This window comes from Typopeltis vanoorti, chromosome 6 (assembly GCF_054136105.1).
Source record: "Typopeltis vanoorti isolate ZY-2024b chromosome 6, IOZ_Tvanoo_1.0, whole genome shotgun sequence".
NCBI lineage: Eukaryota > Metazoa > Arthropoda > Arachnida > Uropygi > Thelyphonidae > Typopeltis > Typopeltis vanoorti.
In genome coordinates, this window is record NC_143554.1 from 113,376,589 (window position 1) to 113,390,845 (window position 14,257).

Consider the following 14,257-nt stretch of genomic DNA (forward strand, 5'->3'; position numbering starts at 1 on the left):
TATCCTCGGAAACCACGAATTAAAAAATTATCAATTTTTAAATTCGCGATAAAATCACAATGAAATAAATAAAATGTATCTAAACTAAATGCCAGTTTGTGTTTATTTTGTGGTTGTAATTTTGGGGAAATTGGTGGAAATTTTTATGCAGAATTGGGAAAGTCGAAAGCAATGGTATTTATGTAGTGCAGCATGGATTTGTTATGGGTGCTCTTGTTTTAGTGACCTGGTTGTGTTTTATAATGGGCTAACAAACGCAGTGAATGAAGATATTACTTATATTGTTATTATTATTATTATTATTATTATTATTATTTTATTTTTTTGCATGGCGAATTGGCAGGACGCCACATGATGAAAAGTTAGTATTAAGTTGCAGCATATCGATGTGGATGGTAGGTTAGTGGATTAGATTGGCCTTTTTTTGAAGAAATATCAGCGTTGTATATGGAGAGGTGGAGTAGGAAGGTTACAAATGGAGTTCCACAAGCTTCGGTACTGGGACCAACATTGGTCAATATTTATGTCAATGATAGTGTCACAGGTCAAAAGAGAGATTATTATTATTATTATTATTATTATTATTATTATTATTATTATTATTATTATTATTATTATTATTATTATTATTATTATTCACATAACTGATACACAGATCCAAACAAGATATCATTTATCAACAACAATTTGACTGGTGATTCAGAACAATTCAGATTCTACCCAAGAATATAAGAATAGTCCGTGTGGTAGCGTCGGAAAATATAGACTGTTCCAAGTAATGCTTTTTTCTGTAGTTCATATGGGGTCACTCCTTTGATGATCTAATGCTGTAAATAGTTGGATAGCTTCTTTCAAATTTTGCCAAGTGCACCGATAACTATTTGGATGACTTTGGCGTGTTTAAGCCGCAGTCGGCCAACTTCAATTGCCAGATCTCGATATTTAGTAATTTTTCCCGGTTCTTTGTTGTTAATGTTGTTATCACTGGATACTGCGATATCAATAATCCAAACTTGTCGATGTTCAATAATTGTGATATCAGGTCTGTTATGTTCCAAATGCCGATCAGTTTGTGTTCTAAAGTCCCAGAGAATTTTTGCTGTTTCGTTTTCCAATACAGTCTCTATTTTATGCTGCCACCAGTTATCAGAAATAGGAAAGCCATATTTTTTGCATACATGCCAATGAATTATTTTGGCCACTTGATCATGGCCGTGTTTATAGTCAGTTTGAGCTATCTTGCTGCAGGCACTGAATAGATGTTCTGCAGTCTCACATTTCTGATCGCATAATCTGCATTTGCTGTTATTATTGATGTTCAAAATTTTTACTTTCATTGCATTAGTTTGTAATGCCTGTTCTTGAGCTTCTAGAATAAATCATTCTGTTTCTTTTTGAACATATCCATATTGTAGCCATTGCCATGTCTTGTTCACGTCAATTTTGTCCTCAGTATCTCGAAGAAACTGGGCATGCAAGGGTTTAGTTTTCAGTGCACATATCGCTTATTTTGTTATTCCTTTTTCCAATAGGATTTATTATATTACTATTATTAAGAGAGACCTCTAGGAAGTCTGAGACTCATCGAGGGAGGCCACATATTACACACACATACACACCAGCTATCATACTTATTTTTGAATTCATTCACACTGCTTGTACTTACAGCATCCAATAGCAATTCACTCCAATCACTCACCACCCTATGAGAGAAAAATCTAGCAGTCACCACCTTCTTAACGGCATCCATTCTCAGTTTCCAAGGATGTCCTCTAGTCCTTTCCACGCCTTCCATAAATTAAAAAATTCTATCAATTGAAATCCTGTATGACTCTTTCAGAAGTTTGCGAGTCTCAACCATATCACTCCTCTTTCTCCTGTTTTGCTAGTATCTGCAGTCTACAAATTCTCAATCTGTCTTCATAATCAGTATTCCATAATCCTGATATCATTTTAACACTCTCTCTTTTGAAGTCTCTCCAATATATCAGAAGCACAATGGAAACCAGGAGACAAGCCCTGCGCACAATAGTCCAAGTGAGGTCTTATCAAGGCCTTATAAAGAGGCAAAATGATATCCTTATCTTTACATGTGAACCTTCATTTGAGCATTGCAATTATCCTTTAGTTGTATTTGCAATCTTGCCACATGGTCCCTGAATTTCATTTTTATATCTACTAACACTCCAAGTTCCCTAGCCTCATCAGTTTCTTCAAGCATAATCGCACCAATATAATACGACATTGGATATCTAATCTGCATTCCTAATTATGTTACCCTGTCAGTCAGCCATCCTCTTATCTACGCTAATATTATATAATCCAAACCCATATTCCCTAATATATACAATAGTTTACCATGCTGTATTCTGTCAAAAGTCTTAGCAAAATCCAAATGTATCACGGGATATCCATATCCCTTGTCCAGTTCAATTGTAATATTGTTATAGAATGTGAGCAAGATGCTGAAACATGACCTTCCCTCAGTAAAACCATGTTGCTCATTGCAAGGTAGAGATTCACTGTACCCAATTCTGAATGCGAGCTCTAACCAATTTTTCCAAAATCATCACTACCACTCCTGAGATACTAATTGGTCTACAGTTGGATACATCAGTCTTTGTATCACCATTATGCAGTGGAATTACCATACATTTTTCTTTTTCTGCGGAATCGTCTCTGTCTTGAGACTCTTATTAAACAGCCTGGCCAAAGAAATAGCAAGTTCAGCTGAACACTCTTTTAGCATACGTGCTGATATCACATCAGTCCTCATTGCTGAATTCTTATTCAGTTTGTGCAACAGCTCTAATACCTCGTCCTCATACAACTGAGTTTTTCCATCCAGTGAAGAGATAGCAGTGAGGTCAATGTCGTGTACACCAGGTTGATAGCTTTTAACAAAATAAGCACTGGTTAGTTGAACAACCTCTTCTGCATATGTAACCCTCATACTATCTGCATTAAGAAGAGTTATTCTTTCATATTCACATTATTTCTTTTACTTGCAGCATATCGATAGAATTCTTGTGGGTTGTCTTTAGCACGCAGAGCCAGTTTCTTTGCATACTCAGACTTTGCTTCCCGTACAATAGTTGTGATTATTCTAGCCTGCTGCTTATGACGTTCATAACGGACGTCATCCTTATGCAAACAGTATTGCTTCCACATCGTTCTTTTCTTACGACTCGTTTGCTTAATAAGATTACATATCCATTTGACTCCTACTCTATTTATTCTTCCAACTCTCGGGACACATTCTGATATCGCATCATTTAAGTATTGTTTAAATGCTTACCACGCGCTGTCGATATCCTTTCCATCCAGCAACCGATCCCATTCCACTAACTCAGTATACTCCTCAGTTGGTCATAATATTCTGCTTTTGTAGTTCAGCATGTAACCTTTTATGAATGGAACATTCATAAATTTAGTCACTTCCCAAGTGAGTACCCCATCATCACTGTCACGAACCATAGGCAGATAGTTGCATCTTTAACTGAAACGCTCTCTGACACTATAACCAAATCTAACACTCTTTGCCCTCGAATTCCTTCAGTCACATGCTGCTTGAGGAAGTTGTCTTGCAACAGTTCAATAAATGCATTTTCATTCTTCTCATGAGATTCCACTGTTAGCTAATCAATAATTGGATAATTAAAGTCTCTCATTATGATTACTCTTTTCGGCTTATCTTGTGTATTTGGTGATGCATTTCTTCATCACTACCTACCGATCCACATGGTCTCTAACAATACCTCACTATGTAATTGATCTTGTTAGATTCCACCTCGCACCAGGTCGCTTCAAACTCACTGCCACATGAAATATTGTTAGTAGTAGTAGTAGGTAGTAGTACAATCATAGTTCCCAACTGGATTTAAGTCATCCGATATCATTAGCAGCACACCCTCCTCCTCTCCTATTCTTCCTAAAAATAGTGTACCCTTTACACTGGATACCAGTTAATATGCCTAATTCTGATAGCCAGGTCTCACTAATGCCTACAATCTGAGGTCCCAACATACAAACTAAGGAAACAGACTCTATCCCCTTTGTTTCTGATACATATAGCATTCGTGTACAGATTATAGTTGTTTTCAGTTGATAGTGTGAAGCTTGCGAGGGTTTTCGGAAACGGTGGTGATGTTTTAACTCTAGAAAAGGGTTTGAGTTAACTAGAAAGGTGGGCAAAGGGGTGGGGATACGGTTTGATGTAGCTGAATGTAGGGCTTTGAAATTTAGGATCCATGGATAGGATACTTAAGGAAGTAGAGGAGGCAGTGGATCTTGTGAAGATTGTAAATAGAAATTTGGGCTCCGTGGGACATATTGCAAAGGTTTTGAAGACAACATAGAGAATTGCTGCCATATTGAGTAGGACATTGACCACGCGATGTGAAAGGATGATGGTCCCACTATATAAAGCCCAGATCAGACTACTTTTGGATTTCTGTTCACAGATCTTGTCACCAAGATTTGAAGGGGGTCGAATTACTTAGTTGCAAACTGTAAGGGCAAAATCCAAAGGTGTAATAATCTCTTGTGCTATACAGTGATCTGATATACTGCTGGAAAATAGATTATACCAAAGAGGACTTGAACAAATTGGACCACAAAACTAGAAAATTAATGACAATGCATCATGCGTTACATCCACGATGTGATGCATCTACTAAGAAGAATAGGTGGACGGAGTCTTCTGCAAGTGAGATAGACTGTCGAAGAAAAAAGAAGGTAATTTAAAAATTACATTGACAGTATCACTGAGGAAATGCTTCAATCCATTTTGCAAGAAAGCCTTCTAAAAGCAATAAAAATAAACTCTATTACATAAAAGGAACAAACAAAATAATCAACAAGCATTGAAGAAAAATAAACTCTTGCGGGACCACTTTCTTATTATTAGATACTGAGGAAAAATTTGACGTGACCAAGACGTGACAATGACTGCAATATAGATATATTATTATTATTCTAGCTGCTCAAGAACAGGCGTTACAAACTAATGCAATCAAAGCAAAAATTTTGAACATGAATAATAATAGCAAATGCAGATTATGTGATCAGAAAGATGAGACTGTAGAACATCTAATCAGCATCTGCAGCAGAATAGCCCAAACCGATTATAAATACCGAAAGGATCATGTGGCCAAAATAATCCATTGGCAAGTATGCAAAAAATTAAAAATTTCTTACTTCTGATAACATTAATTAACTGGTGACAAATAATAAAGAGACAGTATTGGTAAAAGAAACAGCAAAAATTCTCTTTGACTTGAGAATACAAATTGATCGGCATTTGGGACACAATAGACCAGATATAACAATAATCGAACATTGACTAGTTTGGATTATTGACATCGCTGTACTCACCGACAACAAAATTAACAACGAACAATTGAAAAAAAATTACTAAATATCGAGTTTTCTGGCAATCGAATTTGGCCGGTGGCTTAAACAGACAGAAGTCATTCCAATTGTTCGCATGCGCTTGATGCAATTTAAAAGAAGCTATCCAACTATTTATAAGAATTAGACATTAATCAATTGACCACATATGATTTACAAAAAAACGGCACTACTGGAACAATCCATATTATACGACGCTACCTGACAGACGTCTTAGATTCTTGAATAGAATGTGAATTGCTCTATATCACCACTCAAATTGTTGTGTGAATGATATCTTGTTTTGAGTGTGTTTCAGTTATGTGAATAACGTACTCCTCCTCCTCCTCATATTATTATTATTATTATTATTATTATTATTATTATTATTATTATTATTATTATTATTATTATTATTCCTACTCAGATACGGAATAACAGTCTATGCAAATACATCAAATAGCCACCTAACAAAATTAGAAACATTACACAGGAAAATCGTGTCAAAAGTGATCTGGACACCTTACACACAACAACCAATATCCGACAAGCACATGGCGATACACAGAAAAAAAATATTATTATTATTATTATTAACAACAAAAATACCATCCAATGTTCTGGAATCAAATAATACACGCAAAATACCTCGGTCTCTTTATAGATTCCCACCTTAAATGGACAAAACATATAGAATACCTACACACCAAACTCCGAATCATCGCAGCAAAACTCTTCCAAGTTAAAGACATTATTCCACCCAACATAAAAAAAAAAAAACTCCTATAACACGGTATCTGCGAATTCCTACTCAGATACGGAATAACAGTCTATGCAAATACACCAAATAGCCACCTAGCAAAATTAGAAACATTACACAGGAAAACCGTGTGAAAAGTGTTCTAGACACCTTACACGCAACAACCAATATCCGAAAAGCACATGGCGATACACAGAATTCTGAGCATTAAACACCTCTGAAAAACTACATGACATTAACAAGGAATTACTTCAACATCACCTATCGAAACAACAGAGACACATATCGTATAACACTACCTACAACAACTCTCTACATCCCCACACCCTTCAACAACTCATACGGTTCTTTTGTGAGATCACATCAGATACCCACACAACTCAACAACCTACCAAAAAATTTAAAACACGTAGATAACTACAGAACATTAAAAAACGAACTCTGGAAAATATACCAACAAAGTTAAGATACCATTAACACTATTATACACATCACAAATCACTAGCACCCAATGCCTACATCCCATACATAAACAGTAGCAACAACATAAATAGTGAAAGCTAAATCCCACTCTCTTCATAAAAGGTAACCGAAGCTTCGAAGTAGGTGGGATTAACTTGCCTCACTCATCTACAAGTAATCCTTATAAACAAATGTAGAAATTTTTTTGTATAATCTCTTTCTCAATCTTTGAAAAAAAATACAAAAAATTCTGTATAATCTTCATTGTTAATATTAGAAGAACATGTGTTGTAAATACATAATATAAAGGCAAAAAAGTATTATTAAAATTTTAATTGAAATCCAATGTAGAAATTGCAGCACTGAGTGCTGAACTCTCTAAAATTATAAGGTGCAATGTCACACAAAATGTTTATTATATGTATAAATATTTTAGCAATAAATAAAATTATTATATTATTAAAAAATATTCCTTATAAATTCCTTATAAAGTAATCCTTATAAGCAGATGCAGAAATTTGTATGAATAATCACTCTTTCTCAAACTTTAAAAATAAAAAATAAAAAAAATATATAAATAAAAATTAATGAGAAATAATAATTGTAATTAGTACTATTATTAATTGTTATTATTACAAATGAGAAATAATAAAATGTTAAAAAATTTTTTTAAAAAAAATTTTAATTAATAATTAAAAACATCTGTAATCATCATCATTATGAATATTATAATAATATACGTTATAAACAGTTATTGTTATTATTATTTAAAAAAAACTTTATGTACAAGAAACTATTTGTTATGCATAATTGTGTTCATATAATGTATGCAATTTATCTTAAAAAAAATGTAATTTTTATATTTTTCTTAATTTCTATAATTTTATAATGTAATTATTATATGTATGCAAGACATAATAAAGTGTTAAAAAAAATTGTTGTTGTTGTTGTTGTTTTTGTGCGAGTTCTCCAGGGAGTCCGAAGACTCATCGTAGAAGACCCAAACTATCCACAAATCTATCATCTCTCTCTCTCTCTCTCTCTCTCTCCTTGAACCCATTAACAGACAAAGCACTCACAACTGATTCTGACAACAACCCATTCTACTCATTCAGAACTCTTTAAGTGAAAAATCTAGTCCTCGCATCTCTACTTACCACACCTTTATTCAATTTCTAGAGATGACCCCCTTGTTCTGGCCCTTCCAGCCAGAATTATAAAATAAAAAATCAGCTAATGCCTTTTATTTCCTTATAGGGAGTAGGCAGGGCCTTCAAACCCTATCTAGCTTTTTGGAGACTGAGTTGGCAGTTCATTCTTCACGGTATCCAATCAGAGGTACTGCCCATATCTATCACAAGTGATAGGTGGCAACATGAAAAGATTGACAAACAAGTGCTGCACCTGTTGGTACTGAATCCTAACATGATATGTTACTGTTTGAAATAATGTGGATTCGTCGATTTTCCTGAGTTTACGAGACGAAAAAACCCGCTTTCCCGGTGAAGGATTCAGTCACTAGACTTGAACTTAAGTCTGTCTTTTGTTGGCAAGCACAGATGCTACAAGCGTCACTTCCAGTGTGCTACACATGCCTCGAAATAATAATAATAATAATAATAATAATAATAATACAGTAAAATTTCGATTTAAGGGACCCCGATTCAATGGACTTCGGATTTAACGGACATAATTTGACAAATGAATACAGACAATGAAATTATTAATAAAAAATAAATACGATGGTTAATCGGAAGTGATCGGCAGTGTTTATAAATTGCGTCTTTGGATACATTCGCGTCTATTCGTGATATTTCGTGCGTACTCGTAATTTCGCGTGCATGCATGTGCTTTGGTTCGGTAGCATGGCTAGCTCAAAACAAGTGGGGTTTAGGCTACTGTTGGAGTAATTTTTAGTTAAACCGTTATTGATCATTATTAATATCAATTAATAACTCTGGGGTTAAAAGAAAACGAGTAAACTTGACGATAATACGGAAACTTGAATTAATAAGTTAAGTTGGAAAGTGGTGCATCTGTTGCTCATGTTTGTGAATTTTACGTGATTAAAAAGCAAACAGTTTCGGATATACGCAAAAATAAAAAACTAGTTTACTCAGTTTTCACTTTGAGGAAAAAATGAAACTGAGAATAGAATAGAATCAATCGACCGTGAGATGCGGTGATTGATTCATTCAATCCAATACCCTTGGAGGGTAATGGATAGCAATGCTGTAGCTAATGAAGCTCTAACTGAGGCTCGGCTATTGCTGTTACCCTCCTGCCATGATCAGAGCTTTAATAATAGCTCAATAACCTTATCCCTACACTGTCCGCTACAGATAACGGGGAATATGAAAAGCATTCTTGCTTCGCCCCTTTAAGCCACTCCTTATAAGGACTTTTCACTTTGAGAGCTCCACAAGTGGTTTCACTGTGGGGGATAAGAAACATGTGAAGTTGGCCAAGCATAACAATTTAGAAGAAGGAATTTACAAGTGGTTCGTTCAACAGCAGTATAGTGGCGTTGTTGTTCGTGGTGTTGAACTAAGGTTGGCTGCTGAAAAACTGGCACAACACATGGGCATACAGTTCCAGGCGAGTGTTCGGGCGGGGGGGGGGTCTTTGGCGCTTTCGTAAACACTATGGCATTACGAACAGGCAAACATGTGGTGAGGCACTGAGCGCCGATATTGAACAAGTTGAGCACTTCAGAAAATACATCAATGAAGTCATTGAATCTGAGGGTCTTATTTTGTCTCAAGTTTACAACGCAGATGAGACCGGCCTGTTCTATCGTGCTGTTCCAGAAAATACCCTCGCGAACAAACATGAGATTAGCACGCCTGGCCGCAAATTAAACAAGGAAAGCATTTCAGTCCTACTTTATGCTAATGCCGATGGCACGCATCGCCTCAAGCCGATGGTATTCGGAAGAGCACCAAAGCCTCGCGCTTTGAAGAATGTTATGACTCAGTTGCCTGTCATCTATTCCAGCTCAAGGAATGCCGTTTACAAGTGACGTTTTTCCCGACTGGTTTTTCAATCACTTCATACCTGAAGTGCAAAACTATCAAGAAGAGGTCCTGAAAATCTCTCCAGAAGATGTAAAAGCCGTCTTGCTTCTTGATAAAATGTATTCTTCCTTCCTCAAAACACAACTTCTATAATGCGGCCACCAGGGAGTCATTGTTGTCTGCAAGAGGTTGTATGAAGAGGTTGTGGTTGTTTTGGAGAACGAAAACGATCCAAAAGAAGATACAACAGGAGCCAGGATACTTCAAAATTTGCATGCATACAACATCAGGCCTACATCTTTAATTTTGCTGCTGCTGCTTGGAAGGAGATAAAGACTACAACACTGGCTAATGGCTGGACAAAGTTACTGAATGGGAGTGAACCAGAATACGATTTCAGAAGGTTTTGAAACCTCTGATTTCCGTGAAACTTTGATGCGAGCTGGTGATAATGTCAGTGAGAATGACATTGAACAATGGCTAGACATCGACTAGAGCGACCAAGGCTACCAAATTCTCAGCCAGGAAGAGATTGCTGAAGATGAACATGGGGCGATCAGGAGGTTGACAACGAGGAAGAAGAAGAAGAAACAGTTCCAGCTGGTCCGAAACTATCGGTGGTTAGAGAACACATGGACATCTTGTTCATAGGCGCATATTTAGATCCAGAGGTGATTGCTTATTGCGAACATTTTCGGCAATTTCGATCGTTAATTATTAAGAAACAGTATAAAATTGGAAAGCAACTGAAACTTGATGTTTTTTTCAAGCCCAATCCTCAGTAAAATGGAATTTTTATAAAATGTTCTCATTAAAATATACTAATACTGTACCACTGAACGTGTTTTATTTTCAAAACTATTCCTAAGATTCGCGATTTAACGGACTTTCGGTTTTACGGACCACCCTTAGCCCCTAATAGTCCGTTAAATCGAGAGTTTACTGTAACAACAACAACAACAACAAAACACCACCACCACCACCACCAACAACAACAACAACTATTATTATTATTATTACTATTATTATTTTTATTATTATTATTATTATAGCTTGTGTAGCTCAGTGAAAGTGAAATTTGTACTCCTCAGCACTAGGCTTCCAGAAGGAAGACCTAGGTCTTCCTTCTGGAAGATCGCCAACTTTCTAGTTGATTGACATCCTTCTAGTTGATTGCCAATTAGAGGAACTCGTTTTAAGCCTTTCTTTAACTGGTTTCCGAGTTAGTCAATCCTTGACAGGGACAAGCGGGATTTTTGTTTTGGAAACTCAGATATTTCATCCTGTGACCTGAAGAAAATCGGATGCCGTTTATTATTAGTGATGGTCTTGGGCCAGCTATCTCTGATTGGCTACCAGTGAAGTTTAAACTTCCTTCTGTCTCCAAACGTTAGGGCTAAAACGGCCTTGCTCACTCCCTATAAGACCTTGGAGTCAGACGATTTATCGTGGGAGGTACACTGTCACACAAACAGTTCGTCATACTGTGACTTGAATTCATTCGCAGTCTCCACCCACCCCACTTTCAGGAAATGCATTCCAACCACCTACCACTCTCCACAAAAAAATACACCTTGCTCACACTCTTCTTATAAAACCGCCACAGATTCCTCTTTATTCTTCCCCTTGTCCACCCATTCTACGAAAAATATTTGATCGACATTAATCCGCTAATAACCCCTTACTAATTTATGTCTTGATCACGTTCATCTCTTCTTTCTATCCACTAAACTCTGCAAATTCAATTCCCTCAATCTGTCTTCATACTAAACACTCCATTACAAAAGAAACTACTTTAGTAAATCGTCTCAGAACCTTTTCGAACATCTCTTTTGTAAACTTTTGTAAACCGTGCGACAAGATCTGCGCACAGTAATCGTTAAAAGGCTTACAATTTTATCAAAATGCACCCGAGATTTCAGATACCTATCCATCAACACCCCCGTATCCCTATCCCTCTCTCCCTACTCCTCTAAGGTATACCCACTTTTCTCAAACTCTGCATCCCATCTGTACTTCTGAAATTTTAAAACCTCACATTTTGCCACATTGAACTACATCTTATTAATTCATCCATTCACCTAGTCTATTCAAGTCTACTTGGCAGGAGGTTACAACATCTAATCTACTCCTCCAAATATTATTTACATACAAATGAAACAACGCCTTCAAAACAGACTCTTGGGGAACACCACTAGTGAATTTTCTCTTCTGGGATATCATTCCCCCATAAACAACTGGATGGTAGTTATCAGATGGTAACTAACAGCCAATCTCCAATCCAGTGCACTAGATTGGAGATTGGAAGAGAATATTGGTATCTTAGGTCCATTTCTGAATTCTGTTTTTCACTAGCATCTCTAATGCCTTTACCACAACTTCAGACAAACGGATTGGGCTATAATTCGTATCCTTAGTCTTATAACCTTCTTTATGAAGCAGAAAAATCTTGCCATCTTTCTATTCTCTTGGAAATTGGTAAGATTTAAAGCTTCTGTTAAAGAGATGTTAGTGCTGTTGTTAATACCCTGGAACATTCCTTCAACATACTTGGTGTTATACCATCAATTCCTACAGCTTTCTTGACGCCCAGTTTACTCAACTAGTTCACATTCATCGAAAAAAAAACTCTCTTAAAAGAAAGTTTCTTGCTTCCTATAGGACGATAATACAGGTCTTTGTAATTAAAGGGACATAGTCGCTATTCACTGAGCTATGAAGGTGTTTTTAGATCGTTAATAATTATTCAAGCAAACGCACAAAACCCATTCTCTAATCAGTGACAGAAATACTTGCGTCCTTGTACACAGCATCTTTACTGCTACAAAAGTCGAGCGATATCAGTTGGATTCTCCTGTGATACTCTTGTTAACGGCCACATATATGACAAAATGGCAGAATTTTATTAGTTTTCTCGAGTTTATAAAACATTTCCGGAATGCCTTTGCGGTGTTATTTGAAATTTCCTTTAATTGATGATGTTGGCACTTGTTTGACAATCAAGAACAGAAGTGTGGTTTAGGAACAATGATGTGATGGATTAATATCTCGTATTAAAAATTCTGATTCTGAATGACTACTATGCTGTGTGTATTGACACAGAATTCTATTCCAAATGACAAAAATCGGATCGTAAGGCTACGTATGGTCTTTTTAACAGCGTCTGTTCATGAGTATCAATTCAAAATCCTGTTCAGTTCATACATTAAAGGTAATAAGTTTGAATAAACGCGTTTTAACAGACATTTTTGTTAAATTTTTTTCTACATGAGAGTAAATCATAAAGGCAATGTGTCCAGAAATCTTCTAAGTCTGCAAAAACGTTTTCAGTTGCTTACAGCTAAGAGGACACTGCTTATTTTTGACTTTGTAATCATGAGTGGAATGAGGAATGCTAAAAAAAATACTGAAAATTCTCTGAGATGGAATACAGAATGCAGGTTCAATAAAGAAAACTTTCAAACTTCAGCTTGAATTGTTTTAATAGTTACATCAACTGAATAAGTTTGTGAGATTTGTGATGATACAAATGAATGTCCATTTTTTTGGTGGGGGGGGGTAAGTCTGTTTCCATTTCCTGGATAACATTTTTCTGTAAATTTCGAAGATTCGCACATTCTTTTGAATGGAAAAATTTGACGGTAGTGTGCTGTAGGGTTAACATTTTTACTTCCCGAACGAGTGAGACAAGCACCTGACAAGTTTAAACTTACTTATCTAGATGGCAAATATGATGACATCAGAGGCGAATGCTGGTCTTGAAATTCACGCTTGCTTTTGTTATCATTCAGGGAGCGAGAGGTGTGATTGAAGTCTGATTAGCGGAATAATGAATTACTGACCATTTAAAACTATGTGTATTTAGAAATTTATGTACATTTAATCATACAAATACAACATTTATTTTACAAATGGTATTCTATCTTTTTCAATTTAGCTACTTGAATATGAATTCAACCCTACGGTTCTTCTTTATGAACTGGTCAATAACATCGTCATAAAAAGTTGGTTTTAACTTAATTTTCCCAAGCAACACGCACACTTGTAGAGGCTGGTGAAGCTCACTGGCTAGAGCTACTTTGACTCCGTATGGCCTGTGTTTAAGACGAGGTGAAGGGAGTGGAAATAACTATGCGCGCGCATGAAATCACAGTGCTGCAGTGAGGACCTCGACCCAGCAAGCCAAGGTAGCTTTGACTAGACGAGCAAGCATCGGCCTTCGATACACAACGCAAAGCTCAATTATTACCGCGCAAGCTTAAGACGTCTTCTGTCTACAAAAATAAAAGCCTAAATGGAATGCTTATAAATGCATGCATTTATTAACAAATAAATATTACTTCTTTCTCAAGTAATGAGCTTCGCCCCGGATGACCTTGAGAGATGCTCTGTGTTATTTTTAGAAACAAATTGTCATTATTTCTTAAGATTTACTCTCGTATGTACCTGGAGACGATATTGACCGTATTATCTTACACTCAATAACCATCTATCAACAACCAATTACATAAGAATTCCAGATAAGAAAAACGACAAATTTATATTTCCCTCATTTAATTTTAGTTTGTAGTATGGTAAGAATACAATAACAAGGACGTTTTTACAGGTTGAGTATTTACAATTTACA